Here is a 15,260-nt window from a genome sequence, read left to right as displayed (position 1 = left end):
TCTGAGGAGAATCCTCTCAGGATTCTGAGGAGAATCCTCTCAGGATTCTGAGGAGAATCCTCTCAGGATTCTGATGAGAATCCTCTCAGGATTCTGAGGAGAATCCTCTCAGGATTCGGATGAGAATCCTCTCAGAATTCGGATGAGAATCCTCTCAGGATTCAGATTCTGATGAGAATCCTCTCCGTATTCTGATGAGAATCCTCTCCGGATTCGGATGAGAATCCTCTCAGGATTCGGATGAGAATCCTCTCAGGATTCTGATGAGAATCCTTTCAGGATTCGGATGAGAATCCTCTCAGGATTCTGATGAGAATCCTCTCAGGATTCGGATAAGAATTCTCTCAGGATTGGGATGTGAATCCTCTCAGGATTTTGATGAGAATCCTCTCAGGATTCAGACGAGAATCCTCTCAGGATTCTGACGAGAATCCTCTCAGGATTCTGACGAGAATTCTGAGAGAAGTCTCATCACATCCTGAGAAGATTCTCCTTAGAATCCTGAGAGGAGTCTCATCAGAATCCTGAGAGGATTCTCATCAGAATCCTGAGAGGATTCTCATCAGAATCCTGAGAGGATTCTTATCAGAATCCTGAGAGGATTCTCATCAGAATCCTCAGAGGAATCTCATCAGAATCCTGAGAGGATTCTCATCAGAATCCTGAGAGGATTCTCATCAGAATCCTGAGAGGATTCTCATCAGAATCCGAAGAGGATTCTCATCAGAATCCGGAGAGGATTCTCATCAGAATCCGGAGAGGATTCTCATCAGAATCCGGAGAGGATTCTCATCAGAATCCGGATAGGATTCTCGTCAGAATCCGGAGAGGATTCTCATCAGAATCCGGAGAGGATTCTCATCAGAATCCTGAGAGGATTCTCATCAGAATCCTGAGAGGATTCTCATCAGAATCCTGAGAGGATTCTCATCAGAATCCTGAGAGGATTCTCATCAGAATCCTGAGAGGATTCTCATCAGAATCCTGAGAGGATTCTCATCAGAATCCTGAGAGGATTATCCTCAGAATCCTGAGAGGATTCTCATCAGAATCCTGAGAGGATTCTCAGCAGAATCCTGAGAGGATTCTCATCAGAATCCTGAGAGGATTCTCATCAGAATCCTGAGAGGATTCTCATCAGAATCCTGAGAGGATTCTCATCAGAATCCTGAGAATCTGCTCATCAGAATCCTGAGAATCTGCTCATCAGAATCCTGAGAGGATTCTCATCAGAATCCTGAGAGGATTCTCATCAGAATCCTGAGAGGATTCTCATCAGAATCCTGAGAGGATTCTCATCAGAATCCTGAGGGGATTCTCATCAGAATCATAGATAATTCTCATGAGAATCCTGAGAGAATTCTCATTAGAATCCTGAGAGGCTTCTCATCAGAAACCTGAGAGGATTCTCATCAGAATCTTTAAAGGATTCTCTTCAGAATCCTCAATGGATTGTCATCAGCATCCTTAAAGGATTCTCATCACAATCCTAAAACCACGGACAAACAGACGTAACACTCTTCAAAACGGCTTTGCACATGCATTGAACGATTCAAATTTCATTCCGCGATCCTTCCACCAGAGGCGCTAGTGTTCGATCGCTTTGACGTTTGCCAGTGTACACGTTGCTGAAAGATGCAAACGAAAATTACAGGTGATTTGTGTAAATAGTAGTGTGCGTGTTACATAAACGACAAATCCAAATGCATCATTGCCGACAGTGTCTCGCGTGGTTCTATCAACATGTGGCAGTGTGCTCATGAAAAAGACACCGGGCAAAAGTTGTTGATGCACTTACTTTAAGAGTAACGTCTGTTTGTCTGTGCTAAAACGAATCTCATCAAAATCCAAAAATGAATCACATCAGACATCTAAGAAGATTCTCATCAGAACCCTAAGAAGGTTCTCATCAGAATCCTGAGAGGATTCTCATCAGAATTCTAAAAGGATTCTCATCAGGATCCTAAAAGAATTCTCATCAGCATCCTAAGAGAACAGACAAACAGACGTAACTCTTAGAAGAAATTCATCAAAAACTTTTGCGTGGTGTCCTTTTCATGAGCACACTGCCACCTGTTGGTAGAACCGCGCGCGACACTGTCGACCACAGAGGCTTTTGGATTGGTCAATTTTCGTTTGTATCATTCAGCAACGTGTACACTGGAAAACGTCAAAATGATCGAACACTAGCGCCTCTGGTGGAAGGATCGCGGAAATCAAATGAAATTTGAATTGATCGTTAAATACATGTGCCAAACCGTTTTGAAGAGTGTTACGTCTGCTTGTTTGAGCAACGGCTGTCAGTGCTTACGGACGGCTTACTTTGTGTGACATTTATGGCCACAAAATGAATGACCAAAACAAAACTAAAAACGAAGGAGAAAACCCACACGTCAATGACACGCCTATAGAGATAAGTGAAGTGACATTTCAACACACGAACACCACCGCAAATTTTTCCTCACACAAAAGTGCACGCCGATTGAAAGGCTATTCAGATTGCATATGCAAATATTACCCAATCGAATTGGGTAAAACGGGTAAATAATGTTAAAACTAACGTCCGGGGTAAGAGTGCAAATATTTTCCTCGCAGTTTCACAACTACATCTACAAAAAGGCACGCATACATTTGAACGTGATTATCTCTAAATCAATAGCATTGACATTCGGGATCCATTTTTGTTTGATCAACACATTTCGGGGCCATTATAATCAAAGAGATGTTGACAACAATGCCTGTCCCTGGGCTGAGAAAAACAAACGAAACCTTTTTTATCCTTTGTTGTCCTATTTTTGACAGATTTTTGTGTCAGAGACGCGGTACGAAAGATTAGAGTTGGTCGTACATCAGCCGAATAATTCGCCAAATGTGGCTTTTGAGCAGCTCAACTGGAGGATTAGCTTCTTTTAGTTCTGTTAGCCTAATTCCAACTTGACTTGATGCCAATTTTGACGGCTTATTGGTTACTTTTGGCTACTGTAACCAAGCCCATTTTAAATCAAAATCGCCAAATTATACGCTTGTTTATCTAGGGTATGCAGACAAAGCGGTTTCAACGTAGAACCGCCCAATGCTACTACTTTGAATACAATTTTGTATTAGCCCGTAATTGCGACTGCACGCTTTTGTATACCGATGTCTGCTAGCCTATAGGTACGTATTTTCGTATCGCCTGCTTTGATTGATAGGAACCCCAAGCGTGACTCGGGCCCAAAGGGGGAAATAGAGCTGATCACTCAGAAATTTAAATTTTCGCAAACGTCATTATAATGCGTGCTACTAGGTTCCGCGAATAGCTATTGTAAATTTTACTTGTTGGCTGCGTGCTCGCCGAAAACATGCATTGCATCAGAGGGGTTTGGCAGCTTGCCAAAAATCCTGAGCGATATCGAGAGTTTTGAAATCGCAACGGGTTCTCGCTGATCAGCGCCAACTTCGATCAGCGTTAATCGACAATTTTTATCGAACATTGAAAATTACGCGACCTTGCTCGCCAAGCTGATAAGATCCCACGGTCGGCGAGTATACCTAATATTATGATTTAATTCAATCTGCTTGAGTTTTTCGCCTGTCTGTGTGGCGACCGGAGCAGTGACGTAGCAGGCCATGCGTTGTTTTTGCTCGTTGTTGCATATAAGTGTACAGTGTGGATTCGCTCGTTGGGTCACGACTGCGCCCCGATTAGCGAATCGTGTTCGTTCGTTGGGGCAACTGACAACTAATCAAAATGTTCTAGACACACGCAAGTGACGAGAAATACGTCACGAAACACTCACATACTTGCACAAACGTTCTGTATATAGGAGCTGGGATGCAACGGCGGTCAGACGTCAAACTCGTTTTGACATCGATTTTGACATTGACAGTGCTTTTTAGTTGGGGTTTGCCCCAACCAGCGAACATTCAACCATCGAGTCAGCCCATCTAACGAGCCGCCAACGAACGAATCGGGACTGTACCCAAGTAACCACAAGCATTATATCATTGCACGAATTAGACTGAATATCAACCTTTGCAATGCGAAATGCAGTAATTCCACACTTCTCATGCAATATACCTTTAGATTGGCATTATCAATGTATTGATGCATTACATTTTTTCTTTACATTAGGGTGCATTAAAAGGTGATATACGATAATTCAATAATTCAGCACTGCAAAAATTGTATAAATGCAATGTACAAACTAGCAGAGGTTGCTCTAACAATACAATTATAAAAGCTTGACTCTAATGGTAAACAAATGAAATCAAGAAAAGTTAACAACTTCATGGTCAACTATAGCGGTCTTCAACACTTCTGGTTCGACTCCCGACCAACTTAATCCTCGTTTGAACCACCGATCGACGACTTTCTTCAGAAAACCCTTTTTAGAGATGACCTTTTCTCTTTTCTGTTGACTGCTATCGCATGCCAATTATGATGGAAACCACAAATAGCTATTATGAGCATTGTACGAAAGGTGTTTTAATTTTCTTTTATTGATTAAATATCTTCTAGAATGCATTATGTATTTATCAGCGATTTATCAGAATGTGATTACGAATCCCTGTAATTACATATGCCATAGTCGTTTTGCCCTCTACTGAAATGGTTGAGGCAGAAGAACAGTTTCCTTTTAGTTGATGAAATATCGGCTGTTATCACTGCAGCAGAAACGGTCCACAGCACCAGCGCGTATGGAACTCATCAAGCGGTCTTCAACACTTCTGGTTCGACTCCCGACCTGGCAACAAAAAAATGGTTAAAACATACATGTGGGGGGGCATTAGTACCGTCGATAACGAAACGGTGCTAAAAATAGATTTTTGTTTTGGTTTTTCGTGTTGCACGTATTAAGCATGTGCAAATGCAAATGTACAGCACATGCATTTATGTCACTTTAGCAATGGCTGTCAACGTGCAGCAATATGTGGCACTAATTTAATTTTAGTGGGGCCCTTTTCGACTTTAATATTGCTTCAATGAGGTATTTAAAGTAATGCAGCATTATTTACACAATTTTAAATATAAATATATGGCAAAATTGATGCACTTATATACGGCTTCGTGGTTACTTGGGTATACAATCAGCTAAAAAAGCTACACGATGCTACACGTGCTAGCTTGTGGAGAACCGGGACAGTTATTCCACAGGCAACCGGTTACTCTAGTAGTAAACAGTGCTGCGTGTGTGTACTAAATAACAGGGTAGCTTCTAGAAATGATGAATTACTGGGGATCGTCACTAATACGATGCCGATGTAAATACATAGTTGAAACACAGACAAACAGACGTAACACTCTTCAAAACGGCTTGGCACATGCATTTAATGATCAATTCAAATTTCATTTGATTTCCGCGATCCTTCCATCAGAGGCGCTAGTGTTCGATCGCTTTGACGTTTGCCAGTGTATACGTTGCTGAATGATGCAAACGAAAATTACAGGCGATTTGTGTAGTGTGCGTGTTAATAAACGTCAAATCGAAACCCGTCATGGCGGTAGGTAGCAGTGTGCTCATGAAAAAGACACCGGGAAAAAGTTTTTTGATGCATTTACCACAGACAAACAGACGTAACTCTTAGAGCAAATTCATAAAAAACTTTTGCCTGGTGTCATTTTCATGAGCACGCTGCCACCTGATGGTAGAACCGCGCGCGACACTGTCTGCCATGATGGATTTCGATTTGACGTTTTGCTTCTTCTTCTTCTTCTTCTTCTTATTTCTGGCGAGCCGACACCGTTCGGCATCAGCTCTAGTTTAACGTCCGCCTATTTCTGGTACTAAGCCTAAACACGGACGGTCAGGGAGACATCCACACACACCTGACACCCTACATATCGAACCCATCAACACATGGGCCGGGACCTACGGCTTTACTTCCTATCCGAGGGAAGGCGTGATCAGATATTTTTGTCTCAGAAATACCGACGGCGTCGACTAGGATTGAACCTAGACCGACTGGGGTGAGAGGCAACCACGCTTACCACTACACCACCGACGCCGCTTGACGTTTTGCTGACACGCGCACTACTACACAAATTGCCTGTAATTTTCGTTTGCATCATTCAGCAACGTGTACACTGGCAAACGTCAAAGCGATCGAACACTAGCGCATCTGGTGGAACGATCGCGCAAATCAAATGAAATTTAAATTGATCGTTAAATGCATGTGCCAAGCCGTTTTGAAGAGTGTTACGTTTGTTTGTCTGTGCATTTACTCTAAGAGTTACGTCTGTTTGTCTGTGGTCGAAAAGAAAAAGTACTATTTATTATGATGTTGTTACAAATTTGAGTCATTTATACATCAACAACTATCAAAATAGTATTATTTATAATTACAGACAAACAGATGTAACATTATTCAAAAGAGTATGACTCATTCAATTTACGATGAATTCGACACAGACAAACAGACGTAACTCTTAGAGGAAATTCTTCAAAAACTTTTGCCCGGTGTCTTTTTCATGAGCACACTGCCATCTGTTGGTAGAACCAATAGAGTTAAGAAACTATAGAGGACGAATGTCGCTGCTGTTCCCTTTGTTCTCGTTCGGAAACATGTCGGGTATCTATCTGTCAAACTGCATACCTTTTCGCTTTGACACTTATAGCCCGGCCTATCTCCGCCAGCAAGAGATGTTTCGGCAGCGACGCCAGCGACATTCGTCCTCTATAGTTTATTAACTCTGTTGTAGAACCGCGCAAGACACTTTCGGTCATGACGGGTTTCGATTTGACGTTTGTCTAACACGCACACTACTACACAAATCGCCTGTAATTTTCGTTTGCATCATTCAGCAACGTGTACACTGGCAAACGTCTAAGCGATCGAACACTAGCGCCTCTGTTAATTCAAATGAAATTTGAATTGATCGTTAAATGCATGTTCCAAGCCGTTTTGGAGAGTGTTACGTCTGTTTGTCTGTGATAATACATATTATATAGTTGAAAAGGATGAGTGATTACTACTTTTATGAATGATATTGTCAATAATTATAACTGTTATTATCCATATCGTTTGTCAAATCATCTATTTATAATCCAGTTTATGATAATACGAAAGTTTAGCAAAAAACACTGCACAATTGATATATCGTATCGGTTTTTGGAGAGTAATTACATCATCGCAAATCATCCAGAGACCTTGAACCCGGATCAATTTTCGGTTTCGTTCCAAAAAGGTAACCCAGTGGTGTTATATTTCCGATTTCTATTAGCACACACAAACCACAGACAAACAGACGTAACACTCTTCAAAACGGCTTGGCACATGCATTTAACGATCAATTCAAATGTTATTTGATTTGCGCGATAGTTCCACCAGAGGCGCTAGTGTTCGATCGCTATGACGCTTGCCAGTGTACACGTTGCTGAACGATGCAAACGAAAATTACAGGCGATTTGTGTAGTAGTGTGCGTGTTAGACGAACGTCAAATCGCAATCCATCATGGCCGACAGTGTCTCGCGCGGTTCTAGCAACAGGTGGCAGTGTGCTCAAGAAAAAGACACCGGTCAAAAATTGTTGATGAATTTCCTCCAAGAGTTACGTCTGTTTGTCTGTGCACAAACTGTCTCCACTGATGACTGCTGCTATTGTAGCTCGTCGTCGTGAGCAATCAATTTGCCACTTTATGCTTGATGTGTTTAGTTTATTTCACTGCCTTGAGGGACATCGCTGCGAGAAACGAATCGAAGGCGAAGCAAATGATGATCATTGAACATCATCGCATCGCAGAGGTGAAGGTCTGTAGTGGCTAGGATTCATTATTGCCGGTGAGAGTGTAGATAGATGCTCCCTCATTGTGTTACAGATTTGCATAAACAATTTCAATCTCGACCGGGTGGTGTTGATTGCCTTCGAAAGAATTCAGAATGAACATACAACACAACATACCCATAAACGTGACTTAACGGAGAAATAAACTGTTATTTGAGATCTATTTTTAGCCGTTTTGTATCGGTTGTCTGGATAATCTAGATCTAAACAGCCACCTATTTCAGGATTCGCCCAAACACAGTTAGCATTGGGCTATGACGTTTAGCAATCGACAGATGTTTGAAGTATTATGTCGGTTTGTCCGTTTCGACAAATTGGTACAAAAAATTAAAACAAAGAACATGAAAATGAACTGCCCAATACTGAAATGCCTGGTAGACCAAGTGTTATTAGTAAGTATTGGGTGATAGTGAATGTTAAGAAGAATAAGTGTAAGATCCTTCCGAAAGAAGCAATAGGCTCAATCACAAGACGTTTCAAATCAGCTGATTTTTGGGGCCTTTGACAGTTCTCCCACAGACAAACAGACGTAACACTCTTCAAAAACGGCTTGGCACATGCATTTAACGATCAATTCAAATTTCATTTGATTTACGCGATCGTTCCACCAGATGCGCTAGTGTTCGATCGCTTTGACGTTTGCCAGTGTAAACGTTGCTGAATGATGCAAACGAAAATTACAGGCAATTTGTGTACTAGTGTGCGTGTCAGCAAAACGTCAAATCGAAATCCATCATTGCCGACAGTGTCGCGCGCGGTTCTACCAACAGGTGGCAGTGTGCTCATGAAAAAGACACCAGGCAAAAGTTTTTGATGAATTTGCTCTAAGAGTTACGTCTGTATGTCTGTGGTTCTCCTATGAAAATGACAGTTCAGCGTTTGCGCCTGTGTTCCATTGTAAACAATGGCATACACGGACTTGTCAACTGACAAGGCCTATTATTTGAAAATCCAAAGAATAAGGAAGTTGGTATACCCTGCCTGGTATACCGCAGAAAATGGATTCCACGATTCGACGAAAACTCCCGTCGCTTCCGCCGAAGCGAATCGCCCATTGCTACACGCAAAACAAATAAACCACTAGCGTATGCAAATTGGCGCATGCACGTCACGCTCCGCGTTCACTCGTCGTCAATAAATAAACAATTTGACTCATAACCCCACCCAATTTGAATAGTTTTCACCGAGCTTAATTCTGAACGAACACCGGACCGAACCACCTTTGTGAACTTCCGTTATCACATCACTTCGTCGTGCCTTTATCAGCGAGAGGGTGTCCCACATCAAATTGTAATGTAATCTCCATTCGGTTGATTATTTCACACGACACAAACACACAAAGTAGGTATCACATGCGCCGCTAAATATGAGCAGTAGGAAGAATAAAAACCGAGTTGGCAAAGACCTCGACCAAGACCTCCACTCGGATCGCGCTCCATATTTCGTAGCTAGGTTACGCAACCCCATTCAATCGTGGCGGCGAAGGCTGTTCACGCACAGCATAGCCTACTTTGATCGGGTTCAGGTTCATAGACGCACAGTCAGATGCATAGAGCTATATTACGTATACGTACACAATTATTAAATAGCGCGGATGATTTACGCTTCGTCTTCGCAGCAGATCGATCGATCGCGCGCGGCACACACTGAGGAAGGTCAAGAGTACGCACACGGCGCAAAAGCGGAGATCGCGTAGACGCGGGGGTGGGCAGAAACGCGGCGGGGTTCCGAGTTCAAAGATTCGCAATAAGCGAGCGCCAGCAGCTTTTTTAGCTTAGTTTCGCGAGGCACTAATATAAACAGCTGCTGCTGCTCTGCTGCTCTCGACGTCCGGTCGCTATCTATCGTGCGCTCTTTTCCCGACGAACACTGGAACAGTACTGACGGCGGTCGTGGACGGATTGCGCTCAGCGCTGCTCGTCGGACACACGGGTAGCAGTAGCAGGCCGCAACGCAGACAGCGACGATTGAGTTTTTATCGGTTGCTGCGATGGATGTTAGCGTTAGCTAGGTAGTATACAGGGTTGCTGAGATGCCCGTGTCCGCATGCGGCGGCGCGTCGGTTATTCCATGAGGTTGCAGAAAAAGACGGACCGAGTTCGGCGGAATGAGCAGCAACGTGTGCGGTACGGCGCAAGCGGTGCAAGGGAATCGCGCTTACGAGTCGATTCTTGGACAAACACGGCACACGTTGGCCGAGTGCGTGATTTACACGCCGGTGGTAGAGGGACGAGAAGATATGATGAAAACACAAAGACACACGGGGTTTCAGCAGTTACAGAAATCTTAGCAATATTACAGAAGACGAAGGAAACAGGTTGCTTGGATGAATCGATGTGATTTTCGGGAACTCCAAAAAGGGAAAGCGGAGTTGGCACATCATAAACAGTTTGCTCATCGGTCAGGCAACTGTGTTGTCTTTGCTGTTTTTGTCAGGCTTCTTAGATGAAAAACACGTTAACGAAATTTCTGATGAAATTCGGAGATTTCCATAGGTAGATAAATAATTTCAACTGTCGATATAATGGTTGCATCAAGCCGACATTTTCAGTCACACTGTAGGGCAACCACCACCAACTCTAGCCCAGCAATGATGACGATGTCGCAATCTGCATTTGTTGTGACAAATCCACCCAATGCGAATTAGGTTTGTCCTGACTTGAACAGAATATGACAAGGATTGTGCGTTCAGAAATGTTTAAGTCTTGTATTGCGATTTGCAAGGGGTAACTTTGAGTTGATAAAGAATGCATCATTGTTGAAGAAAGTGTCTGGTCGTTAGGCCGAATGTCATCTAGCCAGATTCAGACTCTGGATTCCTGTCAAAGTTTTTGTCGAAATTCCGCATCAGAATCTTAACTGGACTCCTATCGAATCTTGTCGAAATTCTGATTGGAATCGTCGAAACCCCGACTAGATTTCAGTCGGACTGGATTTCGCTCGACTTTCTGAGTAGACTCTGGAATTGAGACTAGATTTTTTGTCAACATACTGACTGGATAGTGGATACTTGTCAGAATCTTGGATACCGACTGAACTCCTGATTGGGTGCCGGTCAAAATCTAGTTGATTTCATTAGATTCCGGTCTGACTAGATTCCTGTCGGATTTCTAGATAGATTTCTTACGAAGTTCTCGCACAGACAAACAGCCGTAACACTCTTTAAAACGTCGTGGCACATGCGTTTAACGATCAATTCAAATTTCATTTGATTTTCGCGATCTCTCCACCAGAGGCGCTAGTGTTCGATCGCTTTGACGTAAGCCAGTGTAAACGTTGCTGAATGATGCAAAAGAAAATTACAGGCAATTTGTGTAGTAGTGTGCGTGTTAGACAAACGTCAAATCGAAATCCATCATGGCTGACAGTGTCCAACAGATGGCAGTGGGCTCATGAAAAAGACACTGAAAAGTATTTGATAAATTTCCTCTAAGAGTTACATCTGTTTGTCTGTGGTTCTGGCTTCATTCCCGTCGGCATACTGCCTGAATTCCTACCAAATCATTTCACAATTTAGACTGTTTTTTCCTGACTGTATGACTGGAATGGGTTTCTCTTGAGATTGTGATTAGATCATTCAAGAATTCAGACTGGATTCCTGACAGAATCCTAGTTGGATTGATACCCAGGTAACCACTAAGCACTGTTCTGAGCATTATAACAGCCATTAAACAGCTTTTCAGTGCTAAATAGCTCTATATAAGCATTCCTAATGCTTATGGGCACTATAACCAGTAAGAACTAAATTAAGCCCTGTAAGCCTATATAAAGCCTACAAGCTGTAAAGAAGTTTGTCAGTGCTGTCACAGGGCTTGGAGCACATGACGTTTATATCAATCAAAATAGATTTCGACCAAAACAGACTCGAGTCGGTCATGATCAATACGTTTTAAACATCCATGTCGGACGGGATTGGCGGAACGGGATTATTTTTGTTGTTGGAATGTTCATCGGAATGGTGTTGTTTAATAGATAATGGAATCTGGTTATGTTAATTATTCCATTTTTTTCAATCAAGACAAACTCCAGCTCGTTTCCCTATTCTTCTGAAACGTTTCCCGAAAATTTATATAAACATTGCTTCTCCTGCTTCATTTCCTGCGTTCGTCACCACCAAGCTTACCACTGAATCATCCTCATCCCATATTATTTTCAACCCTCGAAATGCCCAAACTGTTTTTTTTTCATGGTTTAAATACTAGTTTGATCACACCATTCCCATGGTGCATTGGTGGAGCAGATGAGAAAGGGAACAGACTTGAACTTGATCAGGAACCCGGAGGACAACAGCTAGAATCTGGATGAAGTAGCAAAAAAGCAACTTCAATGGAAACGAAGGAAGTTAGAAAAGAACAGGAGATAAACAAAATATTTTTTTTTCTTTTTTCTTTGTCTCACTTTTGACAACTTTCGCTCCAGAGACTTGGTACGATATTTTAAAGTTGGCCGTATATCAGCCGAATAATTCGCCAAAAGTGGCTTTTGAGCAGCTCTATAAGAGGATATAGAACCAATTAGCTCTGTTAGCCAGGTTCTACATTCGACTATAGAGCCGACTTAATGCCATTTTTACGGCTTAATGGTTACTTGGGTATTGAAATTCATACTGGATTCCTATTGGAATTCCAACTGTATTTCTTTTACTATTCTGGTTATACTGCAAAATTCTGATTGGAATCCCGAAGAAATTCTGACTAGATTCCTGACGGACTGGATTTCTCTCGATTTTGACCAGGGCTCTGGAATTGAAAGTGGATTCTTGTCAGCATACTGATTGGAAACTTATCTGAATCCTGGCTGGATTCCAGTCGAAATCTACTGGATTTCATTCGATTCCGGTCTGATTGGGTTCTTGTCGGATTTCTGGATAGATTGCTTGGCTTGATTCTAGTCGAGATGCTATCTGGATTCCTACCGAATCCTATCACAATTTTTACAGATTTTTTATCGGATCCCTGACTGGATGGCCATCGGACTGGATTTCTCTCGGAATTGAGATAAGATTATTCTCAGATTCAGACTGGAACCCGTGCAGAATCCTGTTTGGATTCATTATTGAAATTCATACGGGATTCCTATCGGAATTCTAACTAGATTTCTCTTAATATTTTGACTATACTGCTCTCACATTCAGAATGGGTTCTTGTCAAAACTATGTCAGAGTTTTAGATTCTCGTTGAACATTGATTTATTTCAGTTGAGAATCATAACATGATCCCTACCGAATCAAAATTCTTATTGAAATCTCGTAGAAATTCAGACTAGATTCCTGTCGGACTAGATTTTTTTTCGATATTCTGACTCTGGATTCTTGCCAACATACTCATTGCAAACTTATCTACATCCTGGCTAGATTCTACTCGACATCTACTGGATTTCTTTCGATTTTGGTCCAATAGGATTCTTGTTGGATTTCTGGGTAGACTTTAATAAAGATCTGGCTTGGTTTCTGTTGGGATGTTACTTGGATTCCTATAAAATCCTGACACGATTTTGAATGGATTTCTGTCGGAATCCTGACTGGATAATCATCGAACTAAATTTCTCTTGGAATTTTCATTAGATTATTCTCGGATTATGATTGAATTCCCGTCAGAACTTTGACTGGATTCATATTGAAATTTATACTGGATTCCTATCGAAATTCAAAGTGGATTTTTCATAATACTTTGACTATAGTGCTCTCGGATTCAGACTAAATTCTTGTCAAAATTCTGTCGGAATTCTGTTTGCATTCATGTTGAAATCTTGATTGATTTCCTATTGGAATCTTAACCGATTCCTCCCAAAATTCTTATTGGGATCTCTCTCGATATTTTGACCAAAACTCTGGAATTGAGACTGGACTTTTGCCAGCATACTGACTAGATACTTATCAGAATCCTGACTGCATTCCAGTCGGAATCTAATGGATTTCGATTCGATTCCGGTCTGACTGCATTCCTGTTGGATTTCTGGATAGATTTCTCATGAAGATCTGGTTTGATTCCTGTCGGGATGTTACTTGGAGTCCTATCGAATCTTGACACTATTTTGACTGGATTTTTTCTTAATCTGGACTGGATTCCTCTCGGAATTGTGATTAGATTTTTCTCAGTTTCAGACTGGATTCCTGACAGAATCCTGGCTAGATTCATATTGAAATTCATACTGGATTTGTATCAGAGTTCCAACTGTATTCCTTCTAATATTTTGACTAAACTGCTCTCACATTCAAACTGGATTCTGGTCAAAATTCTGTCGGAGTTCTGTTTAGATTCTCGTTGAAATCTTGTTTGGGTTCAGATGAGAATCTTGACAAGGTTCCTGCCAAATCCTTTCGAAATTCTGATTGGAATCTCATAGAAATTCCGACTAGATTCCTTGTCGGACTGGATTACTCGGACTACACTGAGAAAATATTCTACTCAAAATTGAGTTGGATCCGACTCAGTTTCGTTAAAAGTGGGACAACCCTAAAACTGAGTAAGGTGTAGGTTACTCAATTTTGAGTTGTTGTTCTAGTTGATGAAGACTGAGTAGAGTCAACTCACGATATTCAACAGCGAGAGTGAGTTGCTTCTACTCATATTTCTGAGTAAATTTGAAGCATGATTATTGTTGTTGATGGATATTTCTTACAAAATTTGATAATTTACGACCGCGGCAGCTAGTGATTTTCATTGAAAACTTCATTGTCAACAGCACTTTACTAATTGCAGAGGTAAACCACTAAAATTTGCTTCGAAAATCGAAAATTCTTCCAAAATTGCGTTTTTGATGCAGCCGCTGCTGTCCGCCACGAGCAGACTTTTGTTTTGCTTTTTCTCTATCTCCAGATCTGACAGTTCGGGAACATCGATTGGCTCAATGTTTACTTATAAATTAGTAACCGATAGTCAACACGATGAACTGAGTAAAAGCACCTCATTGCCATCAAACGAGCTTACTCAGTTTGCGCCAACTCTTCGCGGTCGACGAAACTGAGTTGTCGTTACTCATCGAATGAGTAGAATTTTTTCTCAGTGTAGGACTCTGTAAATGAGACTGAACTCTTGTCAACATCCTGACTGGATACTTATCAGAATCTTGACTGGATTCCAGTCGGAATCTACTGGATTTCCTTCGATTCTGGTCTGACAGGATTCCTGTTGGATTTCTGGATAGATGTTTGATGAAGTTCTGGTTCGATTCCTGTCGGGATATTACTTAGATTCCTATCGAATCCTGATGACCATCGGACTGGAAATCTCTTGGAATTGTAATTAGGTTATTCTCGGATTCCTATCCGAATTTTGAGTGGATTCATATTTAAATGCATATTGGATTCCTCATCGGAATTCTAGTTGGATTTGTTTTATAATTTTGGCTATATTTTTCTCGGGTTTTAACTAGTCTTGTTAAAATTTAGCTGGAAACCTGTTTGGATTCCTGTTGGAATTCTGATTTCCTTCCGATCAAAATCTGTCGACATTGGATGATTGGAATATCTTGGCAATTCTGGCTAGATTACTGT

At 41.5% G+C, this 15,260-nt stretch overlaps 1 protein-coding gene across 4 annotated transcripts in view; it reads right to left on the bottom strand.

Annotated features, from left to right (window-relative positions):
* Positions 1-15,260, bottom strand: part of LOC109424773 (NADPH--cytochrome P450 reductase) — a 109,617-nt gene that overhangs the window by 56,825 nt on the left and 37,532 nt on the right. The window contains exon 1 of one of the 4 annotated variants that reach the window (XM_029855334.2): positions 9,340-9,683. The exons of 2 other annotated variants lie outside the window; for them this stretch is intronic. The gene's annotated coding sequence lies outside the window, so the exon portion shown is untranslated. Of the gene's footprint in view, positions 1-9,339; positions 9,684-15,260 lie in introns of those variants that run through there. One more of the 4 variants, XM_062844222.1, reaches the window with a different exon arrangement.

This window comes from Aedes albopictus, chromosome 1 (genome assembly GCF_035046485.1).
Source record: "Aedes albopictus strain Foshan chromosome 1, AalbF5, whole genome shotgun sequence".
Classification (NCBI taxonomy): Eukaryota; Metazoa; Arthropoda; class Insecta; order Diptera; family Culicidae; genus Aedes; species Aedes albopictus.
The sequence above is the reverse complement of the archived record's forward strand: the minus strand, read 5'-3'. Positions and strand labels throughout refer to the sequence as shown.